The following is a 22,668-nucleotide window of genomic DNA, read 5'->3' as shown; positions in this document are numbered from 1 at the left end:
AATCCATGTCTTTAAACACAATGCTCATCTTAAGAATCAGTGGACCTCAACGTACTCTTCCTTATTCATCTTGTACATAAAGAAAACATTACACCCAAACGACCCATTTGAACTACTGACTCGCTGACATGTGATACGCGTGATCCACAAACAAACCCGATTCTCGACATTTCCCAAACACCCGACCTCTACCTCCATCACATCCAAAGTCTTTTTTCACTCCCTTTGATCATTTACAACACATGTAACATATAACATGGCATTTAGTTGGACACGTTGTTGAGAGAAAAACTTGAGACACACTTGAACAAACGTTAGAACAAGTATAGTTGCGGAATAATTAATCTCAAAGGATCTAAAAGTTCAACAATAATAAGTTAACGAGTTAGATGGTTAGAGATTTAGTTGCGGAAATGTAAGGAAATATAAATGATATCAAGTATACACATAAGTTGATTCATAACATGGAATGCATTCAAACCAAGTTAGTGAGTGAGATCACGCTTAGTGATAAAGTCACGAATGACTTTCTCCGAAGAGAAATAATATTCAGTTATGTTCGAGAGGATTTTGAGAATAAGAAGAAATTTGAGATGCGTAATAGAGAGATGTAATTGATAGATGCGAAGTTGTTCAGATTGTTATAAACTGAGAGAGAATGAGCTCTATATATAGAGACTTAAGAATTACATTGGATCACATCTCTAAGAGTAGCCATGCAAAGCATACTGGACAATAGAGAGTATTACAGAAAAAGTAGATAAAGTTAAACTAAGTAAGACTGCAGTTGGATAGATGACTTCGGATGAGGCTGTTGATGAGAGCTTGACTGCGGATCCTTGAGGGCTGCGGTAGACTAAGTTCAAGAGGGTCACTTCCATGATTCAACACACGTTCATTACCATCTTGACTTTTCCTGGATTCACGATCTTTCCCTGACCACATCCAAAGCCATATCCGATTTGAACTCCAATGCCATAATGTTCACACAATGTTGTTTCTCTAATCTCTTCCTTTGTTTCAATCACCATTATTTAAAGAGGAATCTCCACCGTCTAAGTAAACAAAACCACATGTTTCACCATTTTCTTTCAACCTGCCAAACGAAACGAATTGAATCCAAAGCCACCTACTTTGACGAATTTTTTATGCCTGCTTTTCACGCACCTATGTCGGTCTCCCTTATCACGAACAAGTCAATATTTCTTCCTCGCTAATCATTGTTGTCCAATTAATGTAAACACAATCCTTTGATTTTTCTACCTTCTGATTTCAATTGATCAATATCTTGTTCTCTTTTTTGACAACCCCAACGCTTTAATAAAGCTTGTTCCAAGAGCACTCTTCCATCGAACAAGAAGACAAAGTTACAACCACCGTTATCGTCTTCCGTCACCCACAAAATGAACCAAATCAAAACCACATGCTTTGATGTCTTTATGCCCGTTTTTTCCATGCCTTCGGTCAGTCTCTCACTACCTTAGAATAAGCTCGGCAAGAGAAATCGAGGCTGCTGTTGAGACACTTCAATTTATGATTCAAACTGACTTACACCACCTTCAACCGAACTTGGTTTCCTGCTATGTCTGCCCTGCAACGAAAACTACACTTTTCTTGAAACCAACTCTCAAACAAGCCTTCTACGTCTTCACGAGCCCTAAGCTCTGATACCAAGTGTAAGGTAACAACCTGATGTTGCCATGATGATCAAAATATAAGTCGATCAATAGCAGAAAAAAAACAGAGGAAACTTGGAAATAACACGAAGAAAAGGAACTTGAATTTACTTGGTTATCAAGGTTTATTTTCTGGAAAAACTTATCTTAATAACGTCTAACATATGTTCCTATATATACTAGACATAAAGGTATCCTAATCAAATTCTAAAACTATCTAAAAAAGCAACTTTCCAAAAATACTCTTGGGCTAAATCTGTCCCATATTTCTGAATTAATCCAACATTCTGAAGTCTTCAACTTTTGTCGAAGGTAACAACTTGGTATGCCACCTAATGATTTGTACCACAATACTTTAACTCAATCATCCCCTTTGCTGCAACATTGCAGATAAAATGATGTCACATATCGATGTGCTTCATTTGTTAGAAAGACTGCATTTTTAAGAAAGATATTGTTGTTCTACCACAAAAGATCAGCTTTGCAATGGTTTGCTCTGAAAAGAAATCTACTAACACTCTTCTAAACAAAATATAACTTGACAACCTGTTCAATTTATTGCTGCATACTCTGCCTCCAAATGATGACAGCTCCACATGAACCAAAAGTAAAGATATATAGCCCAAAGTACTTTTTCTATCATTTACACAACTTATCCAATCACTATCAGTGTAACCATTTGGCTTGAAATTTGATACTTTAGAATGCTAAATTCCCAAATTTGTAGTGCCCAAAATAAATTTCATGATTGGATTTAATGGTCCAAAAAGATGCCTTGACGTACTATTATTAAATTTGGCAAATACACTTAGGCATCATGTGAGATAATTAGTATTACCAACACATATTCCAACAAATCAACACATAACTGATCTTTTTACAAAAGGATTATGTGCACCATAGTTCAATTTTATTTTGTCCAAAATGAACCTTAATTACATTCACTAAGTTTCATCTTGAGGAGAGGTCACCTTGAGGGGAGGATATCAAGATTACATGTGTACACCATTATATGTCAGCTTGTATTTATTCGGTTAGAGTTTGTTACAAAGATTGTTAGACGGTAGTTAGGTGTTCACATTCTCCCTTTTGTAATATATATATATATATATATATATATATATATATATATATATATATATATATATATATATATATATATATACTCTATTAATAAACTTACTACCGATCTCATTAGATGAATTGAGTTTTCTATTCTCTCTCATACATATATTGTTATAGTATATTATTTATCATTTATAGATCAAAATTTTAATCATTCTTCTTCTTCTTCTTCCAATAATTATGCACCTAATTCCAAAAACAATGATCTGAATATGTTTTTGGTTTCTTCTCATCTCACTGGCAATGAGAACTACATGTAATGGAAACATTCGATTCAAATTGCTTTAGGAGCGAAGAAGAAGGTCAGATTCATTGATGGATCTTCAAGAAGCCAGAATCTGAAGGGAATGAGCTTGATGATTGGACAAACAATGATTGTATGGTCCGATCATGGTTGTTAAATGCAATCTTGAAGGAGATCGTTGGACCGTTCATCTTCACTACTACTGCTTGTGATTTATGGCTCGAGCTCAAAGAACATTTCTCAAAAAGCGATGGTCCTGTCATTTATCACTACAAAGACAAATTGAATCAATTCATCAAGGTGATCTTTTATCTCAAAATAATACACAAACCTCAAACAACTATAGGGTCAATTGAGTTGTCTTATGTTATTACCTATGTGTAATTATAGACCTACAAAGTCAGTGTCAAAATTTACATAATTTACTCGACTTTTGTAATCCATGATAGGATTGAATGATACATATGAGAGTCTAAGAAATCAAATCTTAGTTCTCGATCCTCTTCATTCTGTTCACAAAGCGTATTCTATGGCATTGAGTGTGGAGAAACAAAAGGGATTCAGATCAATTTTTAGTTCCAACTGAATCGAATATGCTTGTGAAAACATCATCCAACAAAAATAACAATGAGAAAGATAGTTCTTATACAAGCCTAAATCTGATTACAATAACAAAAGTAACGGAGATAAATATTTCAATTTTTGCAAAATCAGTAGATATTGAAGAGATGTATGCTTCAAATTGCATGGCTATCCAGATTGGTACATGCATCTAAAGGAATAGGATAAGAACAATCTCAAAACAACACACATGGTGAATACAAGTTCACGAGAAAATAGTCCTTTGTACGACAACAATGAATTAGTTCCATCAAGTCAAGACCACACTAAGTCCATGAATGCACTGTTGTAGTTGAGGCATGATCCAAGATCAATTTATGCATATACATGAAGAACCCTAGATTAATTGAAGAATAATTATGTGAAGAAGGTGCTATCCCATTGATGTTGAAGATAATGATTTCATATTATGATTCCTTCACTTCTAGTAATGATGTCTTAGTCATGAGTTGTGATAGATAGAATTACACATAGTTATGGTGCTTATATAGTGAGGTTTTAGGATTTGAAAGAGAAGAAAAGTTAGTCTCTTCATATGCTCTCTTAAATGTGTGTTTAATTGATTAACTACACCTTATGGGAAAGTATTAAAACCACTCATATTTGTTCTCTCAATTTATGGACAAATGTCATATCCATCATACTACACATAATTCTAGGACCTGATATATCATATGGAAAATATTATGGTATGTAATGTAACTGTACCCAACACATAAAACCTTACAAAATAGTTTGATGACCAGATTAAAATGTTATTTTCCAACATTCTCCCACTTAGTCGAATGACTATTGGTATTTATGTATTTATTATTTCTTTGGCTAAGTTAAGTTCATATTGTCTCATATTATTACTAAAAGTAGAAAAATACAACCTAACATGTCATTTTTGGACAAGAGACCCCCACCAATTATACTGTAGTGATTCATATGGAAATTATGATTAATTTAAGCCAAATGACATAATATTTAAGTGGTAATGTCAAACATTTGTCTATATAAAAACTAAATGTGCACAAGTTATTAATAAAGGCAAATTGCATATTACAGATGACTAATAGTCAAGTACTTGAATAATTAAAATAGTAATTAAAAGTTCCACCAAAACACTATGCTAGAATTATATTGTAATAAGCATACTCTCAAACCCATATCAACGACATAATGAAATGTTTTGGGTGGTATACCTTTCGTTATTGGATCTGCTAGCATATTATATGTGTTGACGTGCTTGATACAAACAACATTCTCTTCTATTTACTCTCAGGCGAACATGTATTTTGTATGGATGGTAAAGCCCCACTCCAATTTAAGTAGTGCTAGTAAAAATCTTAGAGGGGAAAGGTTATAGCAATAAAGTTTCCATTCATGGCCTTAAAATGAAATTTACATTCATGAGTCTTGTAATTAAATTTCTCAACAAAATTAGATGGCAAGTGACAACATATTTCACCATTATAGTTGATGTAGTCGTTAAATTTTGATTAAGGCTCTTTCATAATATTGGGCAACTGATAACATAACTATGTATCCCAATAATGACTATTTACCTTTGCATTTTGCAAATTCATAGTGAAAAATCATAGCACTTCTTTCATAGGAAAGTTTAAAATTAGGAATCCCATGTAAATATCGCAAAACTTTCTTGTTAATTTTTCAATGATCTAGACCGTGATTTGATTGATAACGGATCCCATGCCAGTAAGATAAGAAATATTGCAAGGAATATAAACTTAGGGATATATAAAGCTTCCAACTATTGAAGTATAAGATATTAAGCTAAGGATCCTTGAAGTTATGCATGAAAAACGCCATTTCATATGATCTTCAAGTGTGTACGGCCGCACACACCAAGTGTAACCGCACACACCCTTTTAAGGGTCCAAAATAGCAACAAACTTCCATTCCGGCTAAGCAACGGTCAAAACACCTTCCCTAGAACATTCCTACGGCTTGGAATCACGTTTTTGACACACTTCATAGTGAGTGTGCAGCCGCGCACACACTTGGCCACACACACTGGTAGCACACACATAAAACACATGATTTTGTAGCCTTACACTCCAATATAGGGCCATACACCCCTTATGTGTAACCATATGTGTTGGTAACACTTAATTTTAAGTGTTTTTATGTACCTAAGGGATGTCCCTATCACCATTATTGGTTATATACATTGAATGTATTCATATATGTGTAATTATATGTTAAATAGGATTCGTTTGTGCTCAAGACTCCAATTGACACCCAACAATCCTATATCGATCTTTCATTCCAGTTACTCACTACAGGTGAGTTCATACCCCCTTAATTAACCTTTTAAATGATTTTAAATGCTTTTATAAGGGGGAATACAAGTTGAAACATTATGGTTATTAGATCAATCACATGTGATTAATAACTATCAAACAAATGAATTTGCTATACTTTTAACTGTTTATCAAACTCTTTTACACGTTAAACTCTTTATCAAACTTGTTTCTATATGCCAAACTGCTTTTAAATCATTTTATAAAATGACATCAAGTAATCAATATTTATTTAAACTCTTCAAAAGGTTTTACAAAACTTATTTTTGAACTTATATATTGTCAAAACCATGTCTAATGCATATATAGCTATATAAATAAGGTTTGAAGGACTTAGGACTAATAACTCACTTTATTTTGTTGTTCCTCGTTTGGTTATGGACTTAGAGTACCTGGTTGTTTGTCCGAGTGTCGTTTGATTCTTAGTTATATATTATGTATATATATGTATAAGTCATAAAGGCTTTTATCTCAGTTCAATACATTCAGTTATACAAACAATTCTACTAGTAAACTATAATAGGTATAGTTTTGGAAGATATTACTCATTACTTCTAGTACAATGAAGCATACAAAGAGTTAGTTCATACATGAGTCAATACTTACTATATGAGAAACATAACATACTATATGAGAAACATAACATACTATATACTAGACAGAGAGAACATACAATACTCTAGCACATACAATACGTATACAAGTATACTATAACATAAATGTGAACCATTGTTCGGGGCATGGCATCTTTGTCATGGCTCGATTTGTATCTAGAGTCTCCTGGAGGGAGAGCGTGAATTTGTGTATAGATCTATACTGGATTGACTATCCTACACCTTATTGTTCGCTACAGTGGGACTTGCAAGTTTACGGCTGCCAAATGTCATTTCTTCCGACGTCTTTCATCGTCGTGTTATTAGTCGATAGTATGGTGAAACCATTTCATATTTCACCTTAATTAATGGCTGGATTAAGGTAGATAGTACAACATTAGTTACTATAATACTTTATTATTTCCCCATTGCATTCACATTGTGATCTTCTCACATAAAGGGTAATGTAAAAACTATATTTTCGGTTAATGATAGTCACATTTGGGAAAAAATGTAACATCCTGAAATCCAGGTGCGTCTCTTAAACCCTTCTCCTTTTTCCAAGTTGTCAAGTTAAACTCTTAAAAGAAATATTAAGGCAAATGAGTACACTGGGCATACTGAAGAGTACGTTGCACGTACTCATTCGCTTAAGTTGGACGCGGACTCGCCTAGGTACGTTGGGCGTACCTAGGGTTACGTTGGGGGTAGCGGGCCCAGATGCAAACCCTTATTTGTGGCTTGTACACTATAAAAGGAATGTTAAGGCCTTATCCTCAGCCACCATTTCAGAGAGTGAAACCCTAATAAAGAGCTACCCTTCTTTCCTAGCTTTTGTGTGTGTGTTCTAAGCTTCAAAGTGCCATTTCAAGGTGGTGAAAGAGAAGAGGAGGCCATTTTAGTAGCTAGAAGTTGGTGGATAAGAGTATATCCGAGTTCTATAGAGGTTGGAGCTTCTTTCTGAGGTAAAAAGCTCAAAGCTTTCCTTATCATTTGTGATTTGTGCTTCTTGGACCAATTTTTAGGATTTTTGGTCCCAAGGTGGAGACTTTATGAGCAAATGGTCTCCATTGGCCTAGATCTTCCATATTTCAGGGTAATATAAGTTGTATCTTTATAAAAATCCAATCTTGTGCGTGAATATTGAGCCATGCAAGAGATCTAGACTTTATGAGGAAGAAGGAAGGGTGTTAGAGTGATTAGGGACCTTTACAGCCATGCAAAAGCTTAAAGGTCTCGAGTTTATGGATTAAGTGGTCATAGAGAAGTCAGATCTATAGTTTGAGTTTATGTCTTAATAGTTTAAGACCAAAATCCAAGAAAGGTTGAAACTGAGACTTACGTTGGGCGTAACTCTCAGAACGCGTAGCGTAATGGGTTGAGACCCTGATTATTGATCGCCGCCGTACACCCCGCATACAGAGATGGTACGCGCCACATACTGCCTCCTGTTGACTTTTGTTGACTTTTAGGGTTTTGGTCAACATTTGGACTTTTCGGTAAGGGAGGGGTAAAATGGTCTTTTACCCTTCTGTGGGATTGTAGGAATGGATTTAATATTGCCTTTAAGAGCCATTATTTATTTGAGAGTACTGTTTATGTGATTAGGCGGGGGCTAGATCCGTGTTTTCGTGTGCGAGATTATCCGAGACACCCGATGTGAGTCATTACCTAGAGTGGTATTTATGTGTAGACCGGAGGGTCTTGTATGCGATGTGTATGTATGAGATTATGTGCATTGTGTTATATGTATGTTATGTGTTGAATAGATCGGGCCGGAGGGCCTAACGATATAGACCGGACCGAAGGGTCCAACGACACAAATTGGACTAAAGGGTCCGACGAGCTATGATTGGACCAGAGGGTCCAACGAGCTATGGGACTGGAGGGTCCCACTGAGACACATCTACCAGAGGGTCGTACTGTAGCCTCGAGTGGCGTATGTGTTGCATGTGGTATTTTGGCGAACTCACTAAGCATTTATGCTTACAGTTGTTGTGTTATGTGTTTCAGGTACTAGCGAGGATTGCGGGAAGGCGCCGACATGATCCGTACACACTCATAGAGACTATGTTTGAGATTCCGGGAATTGTTTTGTTATGATAACATTGGATACATTATGTTTTTATATTGTCTTTGGTGATTAAAAGTATGATTTAAAAATGAAAAATTGTTTTGGAAATTTACGTTGTTACAAAAATACACACTCATACAAGAAACAAACATACATAACATTTGATGCCTTGGTAGAAGGCTACATTTAGTAGTAAATATAGGATTTTCTAGGAGATACAGACATTTACAAACTGCTACATCAAACATTTACTACAAACATTCACAAACTTATACACCAGACACTTACAAACATTTTCATACAAACAATGACACTAAAATGCTTATGAACTCACCAGCTTTAAAGCTGATCTCTTTCAAAATAACTTGTATTCTCAGGTCATCAGTAGACAGGTATCGTTTCCAGGTTTTGAGAAGATGGAGCTCGTTCAAGACTCATCTCTTATTTTGATTTACATTTTTGGTGTCTTATAAACTTCACAAAACACACTTGTATTAAATTATATTATTAATGCAATGGATGATGTTGTTTCTTGTTTACTACTATGCTTTATTGTGATACTGTACATGACGTCCTCCACCCCCGAACGTTTCTGCCGTTTCGGTTTTGGGGTGTGACATACGGTAAGCTTACCCAATGAGTACGACCCACGTATTAACCAAGTGCCAATTTGAAAGAAATTTGCATTAGGGGTCAAAAAAGAAACTTACCAAAACTTGAATGTTATAATAACACTAACACATTATCTTAGGTTGGGATTTTCCCTAGTGATTTACTGAAATCCATAAACATTATCATGTTTTCATAAGTTGGGATTTTCCCTAGGAGATGTTCAAGGCTTGTAGCATTATCATGTTACAAATAGGGATCCTTCCAGTTATATTTTAAGTTAGGATTATTCCTAGTTAATTCCTAAGGTTAGATCCTCCCCGATTTACTATGTAAAAACCTAATAAGGATCTTCTATGATGAACTCCTAATGCTTGGATCCTTTCATACGCGAACTTCATAATCATACTAATAGAATCAAAACTTCAAATTTCTCCTAAGTCAAAAGATTATAAAACCCAAAGATCACCAGGTTTTATCACCATAAGAGAATTACTTTTCCTACATAATGAATGAAAGTTTATCTCCATAAAGATCTTAACTATTTTAAGATCCCATATTTATTACTAATCATTTCAGGTTATCCAGATCTTAAGAGCTCTTGTAAAATTAGAACTCTTTAGGATCCTAATTATGTAGGGATCCTCAGAAGACCTACAATCATGTCAAGCAAATCAACTACATAAGCGAGAACATGAAGGAACCATTATAAATTAAAAGAGGGTTGTACATTAACCCCACCAAAAGAGAAATATTGATTTACAAGAACTAGTCAAAATATTTTTATCTAACAGGCCTAAACTATAGATTAGTCATCATCGCTTGAAGCCTTCTCCTACTTATTTACGCTCAGCTGATGCGATTCAGGATCTTGACTGGTATTAACATGCTCACCAGTTAGTTTAACTAGGGTTGTACGCCACTTACCTAAAGGGTTTTGAGCATATCTATAATCCTATGTGATCATGCAACCCTAATTGCTTTAGATCTAAGTTTTTCACTAGTTATACATGCAAGTAGAAATTCTAAAACAATAACCCTAATACTAGCATACAATTTCGAAAGCCATATGGAAACTAGGGTTAGAAGATTACCTTGCTTGCTATATAGTAATAATAGGAATTCCTTGGATGATCTTGACTCTTGAAAGCTTAGTGCCTGAAGTGTTGCACCTCTAATGGAGTTACAAACACCAATAGTAAAGGATGAATGAGAGAGGAGGTAAAACACTATGAAAATCGGCTAGCGTTATCTAAGAAAGCGTAGTGCCGAAATTCATATGGTAGGGGGTCTTTATATAGTTGAGGTTGCTTGGGTTTTCAGGTGGAAACCATAATTTCCTTGCTTAGGCCTTAAGCAGTCCATGGACCTCCACAATAGAAGCCTTGGGCGAAATTCTATAGGGCCTCCTATAGATTTGATCCACTCCCTTCTAAAGGAGTCCATCATCCTAACTCTTCAACCATCATTGATTTGCAAAACCAGTCCCCGTTCTTTTCATCAGTTCCTTTAATCCTAATATTAATTCCAAATTAATTTCTGATTAACTGTTAACTAAATAATATGATTTCTAATTAATATTTATTCTTATAATGTATTAATAAGTTATTTATTAACCTCTTTCTCCAAAAGTCATCCTGTCAAGTCGCTATGGTGAAGGTAACCCGAAAGGACCATGCTACTATCAAAGCAAATACATACCAATTTCTAGTTATGAGCTTAGACACCTAATCCATTAGTCTGCCACTTGGATAAGTCTAATAACAAAAATTGCAAGTATAAATTCATAACTGTAGTTCTGATTGAATCGAGTAATCAAACAAAATCAGAGTATGAAATGATTTAGAACACAAGATCTAAGTATAATCTGTTTGGCACGTAATATTGCTTGATCAGTTGAATACAAGAGGAAAAGAGAAATGATTACAGTCAGGGAAAAGTTCTCAACCTCTAAAAGTATCCTTCCCATATTTATAAGGAAAACTGAAAGCTCAAAAAGTATAAGGACATTTGACATTTACACTTCGATACTAAAGTAGTCCTTAAAATAAAATACAATCCAATATCCGATATTACAAATACAAAAGAAAATTTCTACATCTCACAAACTTCCAACCCCAACATTCTCCCCCTTTGTGAGAAGTGTTGAATCTAAGTCATTAACATCTGGATTGCTTGATGCATCAAACTTCTAATCGTTGCATACCAATTCATCACCATCTTTAAATCAGTCTTATCTTTCTCATTGTTCTTCTTACAGTTATTCATTCGAACCATCAAGTTCATATAGTGTGATGTAGTATATCTCTCGACATCACAAACTTGAAACAAATACTTCGTCTTTCTTCCCTTCTTTCTTCTCCCAACAAAAATTATTCCAAGTGGCTTTAGACAAATCTCTCCATCATCATAAGGCTGTAAATCAGCTTTACTCTTCAAGATTGATTGAGGTACAATTATCTCTTTGCCCATTGTCAAAGGTAATTCAACATATGTCAATGCTAAATAATCGAAATAATTGTTGATGAAAATATTGATATGAGCAAGATCCAACAAATAATCTTGTTTGCTTGTATCCTGGAGTTTTGTTTCATTGTTGACCTTAAGAATCTTTGCGACTGTGATTAAGTCATTCAAATTCATGAGAGGAATGTCAGCAATAGTGAAGTTGAAATTCGTGTTGTTTTCTCTGACCACTTGATATCGAAAATTTTGAAGTACACCCTCAAATAGTACATCTTTGGATATACTCAAAATTCAAACAATCTTGATAAGCGACCATAATTCTTCTTCTTCTTTTCCAAGTACTGCATGAAAACGAAGTTTTAACTTCTTGAACTCTTACTTGTCATCGAACTTGTCAACAATCTGATATTGCGAAGTAACAAACATCATCTTGTTGTTGGGAAAATCCAGCTGATTCATATCTAAGTTCTCAGTAGCATAACTCTTCTTTGGCCTCTTCTCAAGGTCATGTATCTCTCCATGTACTACCATAGCTTCAATATTATAATAGTTATGTAGTTTCCTTGGATCACCTTTGTTTAGAGTTGGAAGATCATTTTGATGAAGTCTGAGAATACTTTGAATATGGCGTTGTTTTTCCATTTCAGCTTCAAAAGTTGCTTTTCTCTCTTCCTTTGATTGTTCAACAACAACAACTTTTCCTTTCCTTTTATCAGCTTCACTGGGTGTTGGCTTTGTAGATGAACTAGAACCACCAATAACAATCCCTTTTGCTAGAGGTTTTGTTGTTGTAGTTGTCGAAATGATTTGATCAGTCTTCTATGGCAAAGTTATAGGAAATTGAGTTGTTAGAACTTTTCCCACAACTTTTACATCACCACTTACATCTCTACTCGCCTTCCAAGATGCTCACCAACCACCTTCCTTTCTCCCACTTGCACCCCTGTAACAACAGGTGGGCATCCATTAGTACTAAGTTCAATAGTTTCAAAAGTGGAGCCAATTCAAAATGAATTGTCGACTCAAGCAACCGAAACTTTTGAGTTAAAAACTCAGGAGTGAAAAGTGCTGAAGAACTAGACTTCGAAACCATTGCTTTCAACTCAACCATCAATGAATCAATCTTTCCAAACGTATTTATCTTAGACTCAGCCTGTGCATCCATCTTCAGAAGCATGGAATTGTAATACTCAACTATTTTGGATACTGCACCAGCAACAATATCTACCTTCTCGAGAATCGAAGAGTAGTTATTGATCACCTCTTGTAACTCCTTGGCAACATTTGATCTTAATTCTTTAATATTTCGGTTGAAATCCTCTCTAACAATCTTCACATCCTGAACAAACAAAACACGACGTTGCTTATCAACTGCTTTCAAATCTTTCAATTCACCATTAAAGGTCTCAGACTGAGCTTTGATCCTTAATTCATTTTTCTTGTCAGACTGATCAATCTTGTTGAGGAGATGAAGCTCTTGAGCTTTCAACATAACATCCATTTCAATTCCAGAAACTGAATGTTTTCCCCCTACATCTGCTTGTAATTGGAGTAAAGAGTTGAGTTTGTGGTTTAAGATCTTGAACTGTTTCCCAGACATGAGCATGTTGTCGGGAATATTCTCCTATTCTGGATCAAACTCGATGTCAGCAAAGGAACCAACAAACCCACCATCATCAGTTTCATTGTCGTGAACTGTTATGGGTTCTTCGGTAGATTGTGATGGGAATAAGGAAGTAATGGGTTGTTGCATAATCGTATCAAAAGTATGAGAATGAGTAGAGGAAGGGATATATGATATATTGGGAACAATGAATGGTGGTAACGAAACTGAAGTATCAATATTAGAGGTTTCAAAAGTAGATGATACAATAAGAGAAGGATTACCTTGGGCTTCATTTTTCGAAACTCCATCATCCTTGTTGACATTTGCACTCGTATCAGATACAGTGATGCATGAGGTTCGAACCTCCTCATGAAATGATTTAGTATTTGAAACCTCAGGTGGGATGATTGTTGTCTGATCAGGAGTTGAAATCGTTGGTTGTTCACCTGGATTGATAGTTGTGTCCATTGTAGAAGTTTTCACAGTGTCATCAGGATTTGCAGTCTTCTCGAGATTCGACTTAACTGGAGAATCCCTCACAGGTGAAGAAGGGCCCGTCTGATCATTTCCCAATGGAGAGTCTGGTACAACCTCATCATCCATTTAATCATCGTGAATGATCAATTTCCTCAGCTTATTTTGTTTCTTTGAGATTTTCTTCGCCATATCTTCTGGTCGTCTCTTCTTTGTTTGTGGAGAAACAGGTATGGGTATTTCACGAATGAGAACACCCTTTCGACCAATTTGTGGCTTTTTGACAAAGGATGGTGAATAACTTCCAGATCTTTCAGGAGAATGGCAAGGTTTGTGAGCCATTTCCTTGAGTCTTTTGAGAACACTAGTCTTCGAAGGTACCACATCCTTCGAAGGATTAACAGGTTCAGTAGTAACTAGCTTTGATCTTTTCTTCGAAGATTTTAATTTAATAGTAACCTTCTTTGGAGATTTCACCTCTTTTGCAAATGGACCAACATTCGAATGACTTGGCTGATCTTCCTTCTTAGATCCTCTTCTCTTCTTCGAAGGACCTTTAGTTGTCTTTGTGAACAACACCCCAGTTTCAACATCTGGATTGATCGCCGTTAAGTAAATCACCAAAACAGGATTCATAGGATCAACCTTTTGAAGCAGTGCATGTGGAATTCTAGCAATAATTGGAAAAACTTCAGCATCATCTTCAATAGTTTTAGGAAACTGATACGAAGCAAACCCAACAGTTTCTTCGTTTTCAGGGACTAGAATACCCTCTTTATCATACACGAACTGAAGAATAAGGCTCCAATACCTAGCACACAAAATCCCATCCATGGCATTTGTATTCCCAATACTTTTAACAAATTCATCCCACAGTTGAGTAGCATAATCAACTTGTAGGTCATAGTAAATGCCAACCACCATTGCATATACTTCCAACCGTGCTTTATCTAATCCCACACTTCGACCTGTCAAGAATCGAAGATAGATTCCAAAGAGAAAGTTCCAAATACACAACAACCCCGATTTCTTGAACTCACTAATCTTGGTGAGAGTAGGTTGATAACCCATCTCATTGAAAATGTGAATCACTTGTTCATTCGTAACTTTGTTAAACGATTCTGAATTATGGATGGGCAGAATTTGTGCGAATAACTTCTTGGACAGTCTAAACTTCTTGTCATTAGTCAATTGGAAGGTAACAATCATCATGTTTTTGTTGTATGTTGCAAAAGAACCAGCCAAAGATAACCAAGACATAAGAACAACAAAAGAGTTGAATATAGCAGTAGACAACCCAAAACTCTTGAGAGCCACGATGAGCATCTGTAATCCCTCTGGATAAACACTTTCATCACCTTGAAGTTGGTAATTTGTTCTTTGAATCTTCATTAGTGGTAGAGATGAGACATCATCTGGTGTTTGCGATTGATGAGCAGCCATGATTAGGGTTTTGAAGGAACTTGGAAGAACAGAGAGAATAAAATCACATATCTTTGGAGAATAGTTTTGTGAGTGTAAAGTTGAAATTAAACCCCCAATTTCCTTTTATATGTAATCACCATTTGAATTTCAAACGGTTAGCATTAATAGCCTTGTCACGTGTTCCTTGAAAGTTGTACTGGTATCCGTAAAGCACGTCATGTTAGGAAAATGTGATGAGCACTTTACCCTAGAAAATAGCACAATAACCAAACCGTCACATCAAACGTCGTTTCGAAAGTACCCAGCGGATAAGTATCAAAAACCTTTGGCATGGTGGTTGGGCTCTTTCACTTTGGGTTTAAAAGCAAAGTTATATGCCAAACTTGCGAAATCATCAACATGATTTGGTATTATTCAGAACCTCAAGGATTTCTTGAGTGCAATATGTGCCAATGAAAAAGATGAGAAAAAAATTAAAAATTTTTTGAGTCATGTGATGTCGAAAATAAAATTTCGACACAAAGGCAGTTAGATCCCAGGCAAAGATCACTTCGTTAATTATCAAGAGAGATAATCAACAGCTTGTGTGGTTTCCTGTAAAGTACAATCAAATACTTGTAGAGAAGTATCGAAGGGCATCCTTTTATATGGCTTCATGGGTTGGTTTGACATTTCGTTACATATCACATCTAAACATAAGAGTGAAAAATTGTAAACAAAATTACTTGTTTGACCAGTGTAGTCAGAGACAAGTATGGCTTGGAAAAATATTTGAAGTAACGAAGAATCAAATAGATACTTGTTTGACCAGTGTAGTCAGAGACAAGTATGGCTTGAAAAATTGTAAACAAAATTACTTGTTTGACCAGTGTATTTGGATCTTGTTTGGTAAAAATGTCATGGGTTTCGAACATTTTAGCAAGACCACACAAATAGACAAAATATGATTTTAAGTATCAAAATTTGGTACTGTAACAAATGTTTTGTTAAAATCTGGAACAAAGTTCCCTGTTAATTCCTTTCTTGGTTCGAACATTTGGGTTTCACTTCGATCACGGTCTCATGATGTCAGATCATAAACGCAGAGTTTTGATATGTCTAGATCTTGATTGGTATTTACCAGAAATCTCTTGGACATATGTCATAGTGTGACAACCCATAATTTATTCCGTCACGGTAAACCATTTTCGTCAGTAAAACCGTTTGTATTTAAAATTTTCCGTTACCATTTTGGATTAGGTCATTTAAATTAAAACTTTTATTTTGACCTTTTGAGTGTCCAAACCCATTATAAACGCGTGAAAATACTCTCGTTATTTATTTGGAAAATTTTTAGTTTCATCTAAATCGTAATTACGACAAATTAATCGGATACGACCAAAAGCACCGTTTAACGACAGTATCAGGTAGACTTCTGTCGGGCCATAAACTCAACCCCTATATAAGGGATTGAGTGGCATCATTCGAAGCTTTCTCTCTCTCTCTCTCTCTCTCTCTCTCTCTCTCTTAAAACACGTTCTCTCACTACTCTCTCTTTAGAACTCAAGATTGATCCAAAAACCCCCTTTCAAGCCTCAATTTGGTAAGCAATCTATCCTAACTTGTTGTTTAACTTGATTGGTATGCAAATTCATGCTTGAATCACTCAAAAACACCCATGAACATGTGTTTACGGTTTGGGAACCCTCCCAAAACCGTGAACACCCCTAAAGAGGGTTTTGAAGCCCCAAAACCCCTCCAAACCCCTCCAAACCCCTTCTAGTGCTTAGATATGGCTTAGAAACTTGCATGCATGAACTTAGGACCCCAAAATCGTACCATTTGAGGATTGTACATGAGTTTATGGTCCAAGAACATGCTTGGACCGTAAAACCTCATTCATGGACCATAAACACCTTTTTAAGGTGTTAAATTGCCCTTAAACACCTACAAAAGCTTCCATGAGCTTCCATGAGTGAATAGAACCTTATATTCCTTCATGAGATGCACCAATACATTCACAAATGAGTCAAAGAACATTCTAGGACTGTAAACACCTTTCCTTAGACCATAAACACCCCAAAGGGTGTTAAAGTGCCTTTAACACCTTGTATGGCTTAGAATTGGACCTAGAACTTTGTATGCTTAACCTACAACCACTAAAACCCATGTATCATGGACAAACATGAGTTTACGGTTGTAAACTCTTGTCTTTAAGGTAGTAAACTCCCCAAGAACATCTTCATAAACCGTAAACTCCTTTTCCAAGGCCATTTCAAGTCCCGATCACTTCCTAAGCCATGAAATCAACCCTAGAGCCTTCCCTTGTGCATTGTTTGACCATTTAGCATCAAAGAACACACCACCCATGATTTTACGGCCGTAAACTCATGGGGATATGGTCAATGGGCCGTAAACTCCTCAAGGAGTTTACTCTTGAAGATTAACTCCAAATTTAGGCCCTACACGCCCTTAGATGCCACCCGGGTCACTCCGAACACTTGGAATGAAGTGTTTTCGCGTCTTGGAGCGTATATTCTCAATTAATTAGTAGTACAAGGTTTAATTGGATACAAATGTGTATCTCTTCATATTACATAGGAACCTTGCGCATTCTCAAGCCCCGAACTGACACATAACGTCCAACCGACACAATTCCCGACTGGTGAGTTCATACCCCTACGTTTTTCCATGTTTTCAATGTTTTCAGGGGGGAATACAAGCAAAAGTACAAGGAAATCCTGTACTCAAACTTATGATTTCATTTGAAATGTTTCATATTTCGTATGCTTTTAACTTAGAAAACTGTATTAACCAATCGTTCAACTTGTAGAGTAAACCATCATATTATTTTTGAAACTCATTTTAAAATGTTATATTTTATATTTCAAAAATGAATTTCCATATCATTATTGTTAAAATGCATGAATTTTTAAAACTTTAAAACGTTCTTGATATCACTCCCCGTAGATACGAGAGTGCAGGACTAATAACATTAAACTTAGAACTTTACCACTCCCCGTAGATACGAGAGTGAGGGAATAATAACATTAAGCTAGGAACCTTACCACTCCCCCTAGTTACGAGAGTGGTGGAATAGTAACATTAAACTTAGAATTTTAGACAAGTCCTTGATAACACTCCCCCTAGTTACGAGAGTGAAGGACTAAATAAATAGAATTTCCCGTTTTATTATCTTTTAATTCATTAATCTTAAGATTGGAGACACGTCCTTGTAACACTCCCCCTAGTTACGAGAGTGTAGAACTACCCCCGTAACCAGAATCTCTTGGAGGGAGAACGTGACTTGAGTGTATAGATCTATACGGGATTGACAACCCCGCACCTGGCTGCTAGCTACAGTCGAACCGAAAGGTTCAAGGGTGACAAAAGTCATAAAAAGATACTGGCCCCTGTTTCGAGCCTTATCTAGTCTATAGTATGGTTATGGAACTCGCAATTTAGATTATGAATACTTTTATACTTACTTATTAGTTTTATATACGTGTTAAAACCAATGTACTTTTCAAGGATAAACAGGTTTTCAGGAAACATCACACGAACAGAAAAAGTATGGTAGACACTTGTACATTACTTTCAGAAACCGATAACCAACTATAAACTTTTAAGGAAAATAAGGGTTTTTCCTGGGATAAGAAACTGTACATAACCGGATCGTATAACAAACGGATAACTAAACTATACATATAAGAAAATATGGGATTTTCTTGGATAACAAACTTTCTCGGACAACCAAAGGAAACTTGTACATTTTCAGAAAACAAACCTCTTATGAACTCACCAGCTTTATGCTGATTTTCAAACTGCTTGTATTCTCAGGTTTACGTTAGGCAGGTACCCCGCGATCTTTTGGAGAAGACGGAGCATAGAAGTCACGTCTTTACTTTGTTCATATGATATATATATGTATAACACTTGTAACTCTTTATTTTCAGACAATGTAAATGAATCTATGTAATGTAAAGTTCTGTGTTTACTATGCTTACTATGTACATTGGTTGCGATACTTCATGACGTCCTCCGCCCTGGAACGTTTCCGCCTTCGGTTTCGGGGTGTGATAGATTGGTATCAGAGCCCTTGTTTATAGTGAACTAGTATACCAAAACTTACATGGTATAAGACTATAAACACTAAGGGGCCTAAGTGCTCTGAACTAAAAGTATACTTTAAAATATAAGTATTTTCAAAAGTATACAAGTATACCTAACCGTCGAAATCCGTAACTACAAGTAGAACAAAACATAAGTAAGTGGGTGTTGTACGCTGCGGTTAAACCTGGGCAGTTATGTAGTCGTGTCTAGGATCAATATAGCCTGGCCAACTATATTCATTCGAGACACGGCCAACATGTGCTCGGGAGTGACTGTGGTATGCGGCATGCCTAAAACTTACCCAATACCCAAAACAACGAGCTGTCGTCACAACGAATCATGAAATACTATGGGAGTATTTCTCGAGCCAAATCCTTTATAGAAATCCTCATTCCAGCATTTCTCCTCAATCATTCCTTTAGCGATAGTTTATCTGATTTGATAATTCTTTCCTGCTTTATCGCTTAATAGAATTCTATATTTGTCTTAATGAGATATCCCCTGTTCCATATCTCTTGATTCAATTCAGAGGACTTATGATCCTCACTTTCCTGATCTTTTTAGATCAAGATGCCTCCAAGGAAGAGACCCGGCTCAAAGAACAACAACAACCCTCCGCCACCACCTCCTCCCCAATTTGATCCCGTAATGTTGCAGGCAGCTGTTGCTGCCGCAGTGGCAGCCGCCATGTCTCAAATAAACCCCGGTGGCCCCGGTGGTCCAGGAGGTGGTCCCCAGCCCCAAAACCAAGAAGGTAGCCAAGGACACTGGAAGGAGTGTTCCTATAAAGACTTTATGAACGTGAAACCCACATCTTTCGATGGCACTGGAGGTGTCATTGCCCTAACCCGATGGTTCGAGAAAATCGAATCTATTTTCGAAATCTGTGCCTGCTCTGAATCGAATAAGGTGAAGTTCGCTGCCTGCACGTTCACCGATAAAGCCCTAACTTGGTGGAACGGCCGAGTCAAATCCCTAACCCTACCTGTAGCCAATGCCATGGGTTGGGATGCCATGAAGGAACTTCTACTTGCAGAGTACTGCCCTCGGGGCGAAATGCAGAAGCTAGAGCACGAACTTTGGAACCTGAAGATGAAGGGTTCCGATATTGCCGCTTACACTTCAAGATTCGATCACTGGGCGCTACTCTGTTTGGGAATGGTTACCCCGGAGAGTAAAATGATTGAGAGGTTCATCTGGGGGTTGACCCAGCCAACCAAAAGAAATGTCTTGGCTGCGAAGCCAGACTCCTATGACAGCGCCAAATGCTTAGCGCAAACCCTGATCGACCATAGCGATGACCTGGAAGAAGCAGCCACCACTCCTGACCCACAGAGAGGAGTGGTGAGCAAAGAAAATCTTGGAAAAAGAAGAAGAGTCAGCTTTCTCAGGAGTCCTCGAAGAAGCAGCAAACGGTGGCAATTCGCGCTGCTACTGTCCCTACTGTTGTCTCTGCCGTTTGATCCACAGCTCAAACTCCTACCAGTAGATATGCTGCTACCCTCCCTCCGTGTAACAAGTGCAACTGTCATTACCTCACTTCCAGCCCATGTCGAGAAGTATTTTGTAACAGCTGTGGCAAAAAGGGTCACACTGCGAAAAATTGTAAGACACCAACCTAATCAACCCATCAAGCGAGCGGGAATTAGTCCGGCCTGCTACGGTTGCGGCGAAGTCGGGCATTTCAAGCGAAACTGCCCCAAGACAGCAACAACTGGCAACACTGGAAGAGTCCTAGCTATAGGACAAGATGAGGCAGCCGCCGATCCCACCGTTGCCACAGGTATATTCTTCCTCGACAGCCCTTATACTTGCAATCCTTTTCGATTATATTGTTGAAAGAGAATCTGTTATCTATTCAATTAAACATCATCTTAACCTTAGTCCTCCATTAGTAACCGAAATGTCTATCGTCCAGATGAGTAACAACGAGAAAGAGGACGTTAGCGATATATTCATAGATTGAATCCTTACCCTCGGTGAATCACTCCTTTCCCATCGATGTAATGTCAGTTTCTATGAAGAGCTTTGATGTTATCATTGGCATAGATTGATTGAGTCTCAGTTGTATTGATATCCTTTGTTCCGAAAAATCTATCCATCTCAACCTTCCCCCTGGTCAAACTCTTACAATCTTCAGCGATAAACTTAGTTTCAGCCTTGGTATCGTTTCATACATCAAAACTCAAAAGGCTTCCTCGAAGGGAGTGCCATAAATTCCTAGACTATATGACCATCGAGAAACAGGAAGTTGCGTCCCCGAAGTCTGCAATTTTCCTGCTATTTCCCGAAAAGCTTCCAGGAATTCCTCCCGAACGTCAAGTCGAGTTTCACACCGACCAAATTCCTGGAGCTTCCCTCGTAGACAAACCCTGGTCACGTGGTAAACTAGGAAGGCATACACGTGGACCCATCCAAGACCCAGGCGATAGAGAATTAGTCGGCACCAAAGAAACTCATAGAATTCTGAAATTTTTGGGTCTCGTCGACTACTATCGTTGATTCATTCAAAACTTTTCCAAGACTGCCAAACCCCTAACCACTCCGACACAGAAAGGTGTAGTCTTCTGTTGGAAACTGTGTCCTATTGAAAGCTTTACCCCTAAAAGACATAATACGCTTTGGAAAGCATGAGAAAATTAACCCGAGGTACATAGAACTTTTTGAAATCCTCATTACGATCGATCCGTAGCCTACAAACTCTGAATACCCTCAGAACTTAGCAGCATTCATCCGGTATTCCACATCTCTGTCCTTAAGAAGTGCCTATTCGACGAAACCCTAGTATTCCCTTTGATGAGACCGAAATCAACGAAAGTATAAACCTCATGGAAGAACCAATCGAAATCATAGGTCGAGAGATTTAACGTACGAAACAAAGTCGTATCCCGATAAATGAAGGATCCGAGATCACTTGGGAGCGTGATGATCCGATAAAACAGAAGTATCCGTATCTGTTTCCAAATCCTTGAGTCGTCTCTAAAGTTTAACTTTCGGGACGAAATTCCCTCTAACGGGGGGATAATGTGACAACACGGGGGGATAATGTGACAACCCGTAAGTTATTCCGTCACGGTAAACCATTTTCGTCAGTAAAACCGTTTGTATTTAAAATTTTCCGTTACCATTTTGGATTAGGTCATTTAAATTAAAACTTTTATTTTGACCTCGTGAGTGTCCAAACCCATTAGAAACGTGTGAAAATACTCTTGTTATTTATTTGGAAAATTTTTAGTTTCATCTAAATCGTAATTACAGCAAATTAATCGGATACGACCAAAAGCACCGTTTAACGTCTGTATCGGGTAGACTTCCGCCGGGCCATAAACTCAACCCCTATATAAGGGATTGAGT

Source organism: Lactuca serriola, chromosome 8, assembly GCF_051521515.1.
Source record: "Lactuca serriola cultivar US96UC23 chromosome 8, Lser_US96UC23_V15, whole genome shotgun sequence".
Classification (NCBI taxonomy): Eukaryota; Viridiplantae; Streptophyta; class Magnoliopsida; order Asterales; family Asteraceae; genus Lactuca; species Lactuca serriola.
This window is presented reverse-complemented; position numbering follows the sequence as displayed.